Genomic DNA, 9,309 nt, shown 5'->3' with positions numbered 1-9,309 from the left:
GGTGTGACGTGTACTGAGATTTTTCTCTTTAACCTCATGAGTAATTTGCTATAATTGGTCCCTTGTGCAACCAAAAAGACACAAGCTTAGTGGTCCTCTTTGGATTTTGGAGACAACATAAGTGCATGTGATTTGGGTGTGCTAATCCTGCTATTTATTGAGTGACTTGAGGCTTCTGGTTTTGACTAGAGCACAGATTTTTTTTTTTCAGTACCAATAAGTCTTGATTTATTCATTGGATTTCCCCAGAGAAAGGAGAAGGGATGGGAGAGTCAGCATATGTGTTACAAGGCAATTAGAAAATGGGAAAGGAGGAACCCAATGCAGCAAAAATCAACCTTCAAATACACACTCCCCAGTGATGGGGTCACCAAACCCAAGGGGGCTTATTCTGCAGTTCAGGAATAAGGGGGGGGGTGGTCAGCCAAAGAACAGACGCAAGCTTTCCTACCCTCCCGCCCATAAATTCAAGATTTCACACAAAGCTTTGGTTTCTAGCAGTAAACATGGAGTTATATTCGTCTATCTCCTATCAAACAATTGTATGGCCACTTTGACATAAGTTTCTTGCACCTGCATAAAAGTTCCTGAGTGACTTGGATGTACATTCATAGTCCCCTTCTTAGTCTCCAAACCCCTTTTCTACACAGAAGGTGCCCAATAGCTTCTCTTCTTTCGGATACAAATTGAGGTCTGACCCATCCAAGTCTTAAGTCTTTGGTATGAGTTTCATCAGGAAATGGTCTTGACTCAGGAGATTGGGAACAAGGGGTAGAGACTTCCTATTTTGTTCAGGATTTTTGTAGGGATCCTTTAGATGTGTGGAGACACCCCAGGATTCAATGTTTACATGTAGGGGTGCAGGTTTCCTTTTGTGGATGGGGGAATGGAGAAGAGGGTAGGTTAAGAGTGAAATTTTAAGGACAGAGATCCAGAATAGGATAGAGGAAGGGGAACACCAAAGACAGTTTAAGATCCCCACTTCAAGAAGAGAGCCTCCTGTGTTTCAGATCCTTCTGCCTGGTGCAGAACCTTCTGTCAAAGATGCTTTGGCTATTTTTCTCTCAATACAAAAAGAAGTTTGTAAACAACAAAACCCCAAAAGAACATGGAGAAAGACCAACACATTATATTTACACAAACTAGGCCACCTAGCAATCACCAACTCAGAGATGCAGTGAAGTCCTACAAAGCCCAGACAAATACGATAACTAAAGGGGACAGCATTTGGGGGAGACAGGCACCCAGGACCAGATACACATCACCCAGTGTGTTCTATTGCATTTGTCCCATTTCAACAGTGAGGTAGGTTGCTGCGATCTCTCAGCATGTAAACGAAACCCCCTTCTCCTTTAGTTACCATGACAGTCATCACTACAGTCACAGGACAGGACACTGGCTCCAGACACCACCACCGAGGCCCTCACTTATGGGTCTCCCTGGAAGTTAAGAATTTGGGAAGGTTAAGAATTTTTCAGTCCTTGCTTCATGTTCACCCCTGGACAGCACAGGATGGGTACAGGGGTATTGGTCTTCAATGCATCCTTACCAGCTCCCATTTTTCACACACGTGTGTGTACACACAAACACACACACCCGGTTGTGCATAGTGGGCCTCACCTGAATCTGGTTGGTGAAGGGTGGCTCTGTTAAATGAAGCAAGAGACCTATGTCCTAGGATCAGGAAACCCTGACCATGGCTTCCTCTTGGGCCTTTCACCTGGCGTGGCCTGTCTGACTTCTCTGCACCATCTTTTCCTGCCCAGACTAATTTTCATCTTCCGGGAGGAGGAGCTCAATCATGGGGCAACCCCATTAACACTTCATCTCCCTGAAACATTTTCAAGGTGGAGGGGGTTTCAAGAGGACACTGTGGCAAAAGAGCCAGCTCCAATTGGCAAAATGAGGTAGTTCAATAGGCTGTGCACTCCAAATAGTTGCTCTCCATGATAAAAACAACAGAATGCCTTCCTGCTGTGCAGACCTGGAGCTGCTGCGGACTTAGCCCTGAGATTGCTCATGGACCTGAGAACACAGTGCAGGAATGAGGGCCTTTGATTAAAATATACAAAAATACAAACCCAGAATATATTAAACAAGTTCAAATGCACAAGATACATCGTTCGCACAAAGTGCATTTGGCATCCTGGAAAAAGTGGGACCCAAGGTGCAGTTATCCAAGGGAGCAAATAAATCGCATTGGCCCAGAATGGGGTCAGGAGCGAGCTCAGGAGCAGCGGGTCTGTGACTGTTCCCCTAGCCATCCTTTTGGGGAACATCACAACCCATTGCTTGGGACAGTTCCCAGCACCCTGCCCCAGGATCGAATTATGAGGAAACAAGATGTGGGAAATCCTGCCTTACTCCTGAGAGTCCCTCCCACAGGACATAGTGGTTTGGGGGTTGAGTCCAGGAATCTGGTCCCACAACCAATCTTCTCACCCTGGCTAGGGAAGTATTATTTCATATCCTTCCTTCAAAGGAAAACTTTCCCCATCCAGGTGACTTTCCAAAGCTAGAGATTTGGCACACGGGGCCTCGGATAAAGCATGCAGGTTACAGGGTGATATCCTCCCAAAACCCTTAATTGCATTTGGATACAACATGGTTGGAATTCCCTGCCTCATTCCTTCCTCCCAGCAAGAGGGAAAAAGGGGTGATGCTGTGAATTCCAGCCTGGGATACGTGGCAATGCCAGCTCCCCCCAACCCACCCTGTCCCCACTTTCTCCACTCTGCAGTTGAGGCCTGCACCTTGAAACTTCCTGATAGCCAAAACACCAGCCCCCACCCACTGTGGCTCAATGCTGGGCCTCAGGGAGCGTGGCAGGGCTGTGGCTCTCCTCTTCATCCTCCCGGAAGTAGGCTGGCTTTCCCTGGGAGCTGGGGGCCTGCTGGGCCTTCAGGGGCACGAGGCCACCATATCGCTGATGCTCTGGCAGAAGTGGCACTTCTTGGGTTGGGGTGGCAGCCTGCACTCCTTGGCATGATGGTCTAGACCTCCACAGTTGTAGCACCTGTCTCCTTAAATCTGCGCTTTTGCATGCTCTTCCCCTTTGGCCACCTCTCACTGCCAACACAGAACACCCCACCAGGCCCGGTGACACGGATGGATTCCAGGCCCTTGGCGGACTTCCTGAAGGTGAATTCCACTGCCTCACCCTCCTTCAGGCTCCAGAAGCCCTCCGTGTGCAGCTTACTTTGGTGCACAAAGACATCCACGAGGGGTCGAGCGCGACCCTGGCGTGGGCGGTCACGGACAGGAAGCCGAACCCCATGCGCACATTGAACCACTTACAGATGCCAGCCCTGTGCAGCAGCTGCGGCTCGTCCACCGCCACCTTTGGGCACCTTCGCCGCCGCCTTGGTGCAGCCACCTGCAAACTGCTGGTTGGACACGAATCCCATGGTCGTCGGCAGACCCCGTGGCCCCGGGCCCCTAGTCGGGCGGCTGCTGGCCCCAGAGAAGTACAGAGGCAAAGGGGTGGTTCGGAGAAGAGGCAGCTACATCTTCCCCCGCACTAGAGCACAGATTTTTTAAAAAGGCCCCGAAACAGGTCCATGCTGATATATATGTTACTCTCCCTCTTGTACCATTCCATCCTGCATATCCAATGACTGTTCAAGTGTAACTATCAGTGAAAGAGAGATGCTGTTTGGAACCTTTGTCCTGTAGGTCAATTACACTGCAGACCCTTAGGATTTTTGGAACAAAGCCCTGCTGTCTTCTGCAGTAACTACTTTTTCTTTTGAGAGATATCTTTTCCTTGTTAATGGAAATAGAGACTGAAGGCTCAACCAGCAAATTATTTGACCAGAGCCACCCTTTTTAAACTGCATATTGTCTTCTCCATCAGATCATAAAGTCATATATGAAAAGTGGCACACTAACCTCTAGTGGAAATCAAGGAGATCAAGCTTGAGTTAGTCATGAAAGAACAAGTAAATTAAACAAGGAAATGGCCAAATTCTTTGCATTTTCCACTCTTACTCTATCACTTCCTCTCTTGCAGCTTGCATTAATAGCCTTATGCAGAGTTCCCTAAAATCAGTTGATTGAGAAAGACAAAACTCATGTAGTTTAGAGATGGTTCTGTGTGGTATTCAGGCTCCACCAAAAAGTGGACAGCTGCAGAACTATCATTTCTTTCAGAGATATCCCTGCAGGACAATGATAGAGGAAAATCTTCCCAGTGAGCAAAACTTCAAGAAGTATACCAATTTGTTCATTTTTCTTGGGAGAAGAAATGGCCAGATGTGCAATAAATGCCAATTCATGAGTTGTGGCCAATAGTTTGGGTGGTTACTGACCTGGAAGGAACATAATTGGATAACTAGCTAGATAGAGGCTGGGGGAAGATATATCTAGACGTAATTCCCTGGAAAGGCCATAACAGGAAGATATCTGTGTCTTATGTAAGCATTTACCAGAAGGTTACCTCGGGAGAGGAAGATTTTAATAGTCACAAGGATAGAATGACCTGTTGACCATTTGCTCCAGGCACTCCTCTTATTGTTCTCTAGGCTCAAGAATCAGTTGGCCAGGGTGGCAGGGATGGAGAATATGTGTGGCTCAGTAATAAAGATTTTCACTCAAAAAGTAGGAGCTGACAACAGTCACTGTTGTATGTCCATTATGCCAGCATCAGAGACCATCACTGAGTCTCCAATATATCACAATTTCCTGCAGGACTCAGCAAAATGATATCTGATGGTAGGTTGATTACATTGAACTGCTTCTATCATGGAGGGGGCAGAATTTTGTTTTTGCTAAAATGGGTACTCTGCATAAAGATTTGCCTCCCTCAAACACAATGCTTCTGCCAAAACTATGACCCATGGGTATATACAATGTCTTTTCCACTGCCGTGGAATTTCTCATATCATTGCTTGTGAACAAAGGTCTTACTTCACAGCAAATTAAGTATTGTAATGCAATTGACCACATGGAATTCTCTAGTCTTGCCGTGTTACCACCAGGTAATAGAATGTTGGAATGGCCTCTTGAAAATTGTATTAATAGCGTTAGCAAATTGGCAGTACCTTTGCAGGTACATCAATTATTTCATTGACTTGGAAGTTAAGATTCCACTCAGGGAAAAAGAGAGGGAGGAGATGTACAATTTGGGACATGCACAATCAGACTTGCCCCAAATGATGGAGTTAGAAATGTGCCAGGGGATTCCAATACAATCCCATCAAGGTAGCATGTACCAATGCCATCTCACTAGTCCAAGTGATCAATTTCAGTTCACATTCGATGGCTCTAATAGGTCTAAGAATCAAAGGGATCACACAAACAAGACAAGTGTCTGCTAATACTAACTGAAAGAATCAAAAAGGGAGAGAAAGATCCAACATGGGAAGTGGGATACACAGCAGACTCATAGAATGGCAGATGTCCTAAACAACACTCTGGCCTCAGAATCAGCCCTTAAGGCATTCGGATCTGGCTGAAGAGCCCATGAGAGTATTGTAGGCATGGAAAGCCAAGATACCATGGAAAAGAAAAAAAAGAAGAAGACCTAAATGAAAGATCTCTGTGAGTGAGATCCCAGTGGAAAGAACGGGGCCATCAAAGATGGAGGTACCTTTCTCTGAAGGGAGGAGAGAACTTCCACTTTGACTATGACCCTATCGGCATAAGATCAAAGTCAGCGAACCCTAAAGGCTTCCATAGCCCTGGCAACTCATGACTAGAGCCTAGGGAGATTACTGATGCCATGAACAGGAGTGTCAAATTGTTAAGTCAGCAACAGAAGTCACTGTGTACTTACATCCCATGTGAGATCTGTCCTTAATGTGTTGTCTAATGTGCAGTGATGCTATATAGTACTGAAACAGTATTTTTACACTTTGTGTTTCTGCGTGGGTACAAACTGATGAGATCTTTACTAATTATATACTGAATCAATCTTCTGTATATAAAGATAATTGGAAATGAAAAAAAAACTGATGTTAAATTGGAAATGACATAGAAAATTAATTTTTAAAAAAAATTATGTAGGATCTCTGTCTTTAATGTGCTCTACACTCTTATTTAATGCTATAACTAGTACTCCAACAGTATTTTTTTTCACTTTGTGTTGCTATGTGGGGGCAAACTGTTGAAATCGTTACCTAATATATACTAAACTGATCTTCTGTATATAAAGAGAATTGAAAATGAATCATGATGTGATTGGAAGGGGAGAGGGAGCAGGAAAGGGGAGGGTTCTGGGTGGGAAGGAAGTTATGGGAGGGGGGAAGCCATTGTAACCCATAAGCTGTACTTTGGAAATTTATATTCATTAAATAAAAGTTTAATAAAAAAATTTACTTGAACAACAACAACAAAAAAGATTCCACTCAGAAGGGCTGATGTTGTGGCATAATGGGTAAAGCTGCAGCCTGTAGTGTTGGCATCCCATATGGGTGTCAGTTCAAGTCCTGGCTGCTCCACTTCTGATCCAGCTCTCTGCTATGGCCTGGGAAAGCAGTAGAAAATGGGCCAAATCTTGGGCCTCTGCACCCATGTGGGAGACCCAGAAGAAACTCCTGGCTTCAGATCAGCCCAATTCCAGCCATTGTGGCCATTTGGGTAGTGAGCCAGCGAATGGAAGATCGCTCTCCCTCTCTCTGCTTCTCTCTCCCTCTCTCTGCTTCTCTCTCCCTCTCTCTGCCTCTCTGCCTCTCTCTAGCTCTGCCTTTCAAATAGATTTCAAAAATATAAATAGTTTAAAAATCCTGTCTTTAAAAAAATATTCCATTCAGTCTCTTTTGGTTCTACATGTCCCTGAATTAATGGATGAAGAAAGGAGTTATTCTGCTGGCTGTGGTGATTAATTCTGACTACCAATAGAACTATGCACTGCTACTCGAGAATAGAAAAATGAGAAAGTATGTCTTGAACCCAAGAGATCCTCAAGATCTCTTATATTCCCATGCTATGTGAGTCAAGTCAACAGGACACTATAACAACCCAATTTAGACAGGACTACTAACAACAGACTATTCAACAAAGAATCTTTAACCATCAGGCAAAGAACCACAAGCAGCTAAAGTAATTGCACTGGGCAAATGGAATATTAAGTGATTAATGGAAAAAGATAGCTATAAACATCAGCTATGACCATGAGACTTCAGAAACAAGGAATATAATTTTGTTATGAGTCTTTCCTCATTTTGCTATGAATATTTGGATGTATATTAGGCAAATATCTTTACTCTTCTTATCCCTTAACTTCTAAGATATATTAATTTTTACCATAATAATTCCATGATTTTGAGAGGCATAAGCATTCCCAGAGATCACTGCATTGTATTCTACAGAAGTCAGTTGCAGGGACCCAAGCACTTGGGTCATCTTCCTCTGCTTTCCAAGACACATTATAAGGGTGTTGGATCAGAACAGGAACAGCCAGAACTCGAACAGGTACTCATGTAGGCTGGCAGCATTGCAGGTAGCAGTTTAACTTGCTGCACCATAACACCAGCCCCAATTCCAGTGAAATTTTTTAAAATGATGCTCCTATATAACACTAGCCCTTCTCCATTTCATGCTATTAATGTTACACATATGTACGTGTGTTGGAAGCAATGTTTTATATATTGTTTGAAATTACAGTTATTACTTTATAGAATTATTACACTATATAATTTCTTTCAATCTACTTGAGGGAACAAAGTTGGGCAAATTAACATTTACAGTATTTCTACAATAACTTTCTTATTATATATGATTCTCTGTTGATTACTGTGTATTTGAGTTAGCTGGTGTAATTTTTTATACAGGTTGCTATAATCCATATTCTTTCTGCTATTACTGTCAAATATATAACATTCTGACATTCTCTACATTACAGAAATAATGATGCAATATTACATATTTTTACATGTAATTGCTTTTAAACTAGTAGCCAGAAGGTGAGGAAAACTAATTGTGATTATAATTGTTTTAATTACCTACATAATAACCATTACAGTCACCTGTGTGTATGTGTTTGTATGTTGTGTATATGTTTGTACGAATTGCATTCTTTTGAGCCTGGAAAGCCTCCTAAATTTTTTCTAAAACAGAACTACTTACAATGATTTGTTTCAGTTTCTATTTATTTGAGAATGTGTTCATTTTGTCTGCATTTTTAATTGTTGAGGAAATGAAACAAAACATTTACAACCTGAACAATTTCAAACTTACAATTCAGTGGCATTAGTCACATTCATAAGTTGTGCAACCATGAATAGTGTATACTTCTAGAACATTTTCATTCACATGAAACCCATTGTATTAGTGTGCTCAGGCAGATCCCAGCTGCCTCTAGCTCTGTACAACCCCCATCATTGGGCTGTCCTCACAGCTGCAGGCTTTAGGTCTATTCCATGCCATCACAAAATAACACAGAACTCATGGGTTAAAAAACAAAAATTTGCGATTATGTGTTTGGCCTAGAATTTAAGAAACTGATTTGGATGTTCATGTCCCATATTGGAGTACCTGGGGTTGCTTGTTGTCTCTGGCTCTGGCTCCTGATTCCAGCTTCTTTTTAATGCAGATGCTGGGAGATAATGGCGATGGTTCAAAAAGTTGGCTTCCTGCTACCCATGACCATGACCGAGACTTAGATTGAGTTCCTGGTTCCCTGATTTGGACCCCTGGCTGCTATAAGCATTTGGAGTTTGAGAGCACACACACACTTTCTCTGTCTCAAGTAAGTGAAAAAGTAAGATAAGGGAGGCCAGCACTGTGGCACAGTGGGATAAGCTACTGTGCCAGAAGTATGGCTCACAGTTTTTACCCAGGAGACAGAACAGACCGTAAAACAGATAGTTCTTCCTCTGAAATAAGCCCTTCAAAAGAGTTTCAATTTTATTGGATTATTTTATAGAACAAATCATTCCCCAGAATTGTTTTTTAACAAGTGGGCAAACAACCTGTAACTAGTGGAATTTAACAACTGGGTGTAGTATAGATGGGGGGGGTGGGTGGAACTCCTACAACATCCACAATCATACTAGAGTTACTGTTGGCCCACCTAAACCTGTTATTTCTGTGGAACAATTTCAAAGGCTTAATAAAACTGGAGAGAAGTAATTATCAATAACATGATGTGATTTGTCACTAAGGAAATAAACAGGAAAAGAATAGCAGTGCCAGAGGAAGATGTTAAATACCATCAGTCTTCAGGGACAAGCAAATCAAAGCCACCATATACACTTAGATAGGTAGAGTCAAAATCTTAGATAATAGCAAGTGTTAATGAAGATGTATATGAATCAGAAATTGCATATACTGCTGTAACCACTTTGGAAAACAGTCTGGCAATACTTC

At 42.8% G+C, this 9,309-nt stretch overlaps 1 pseudogene; it reads right to left on the bottom strand.

Annotated features, from left to right (window-relative positions):
* Window positions 1-2,800: 2,800 nt before the first annotated feature.
* Window positions 2,801-3,407, bottom strand: LOC133753662 (protein lin-28 homolog A-like; annotated as a pseudogene).
* Window positions 3,408-9,309: the final 5,902 nt, after the last annotated feature.

This window comes from Lepus europaeus, chromosome X (genome assembly GCF_033115175.1).
Source record: "Lepus europaeus isolate LE1 chromosome X, mLepTim1.pri, whole genome shotgun sequence".
NCBI lineage: Eukaryota > Metazoa > Chordata > Mammalia > Lagomorpha > Leporidae > Lepus > Lepus europaeus.
This window is presented reverse-complemented; position numbering and strand designations above follow the sequence as displayed.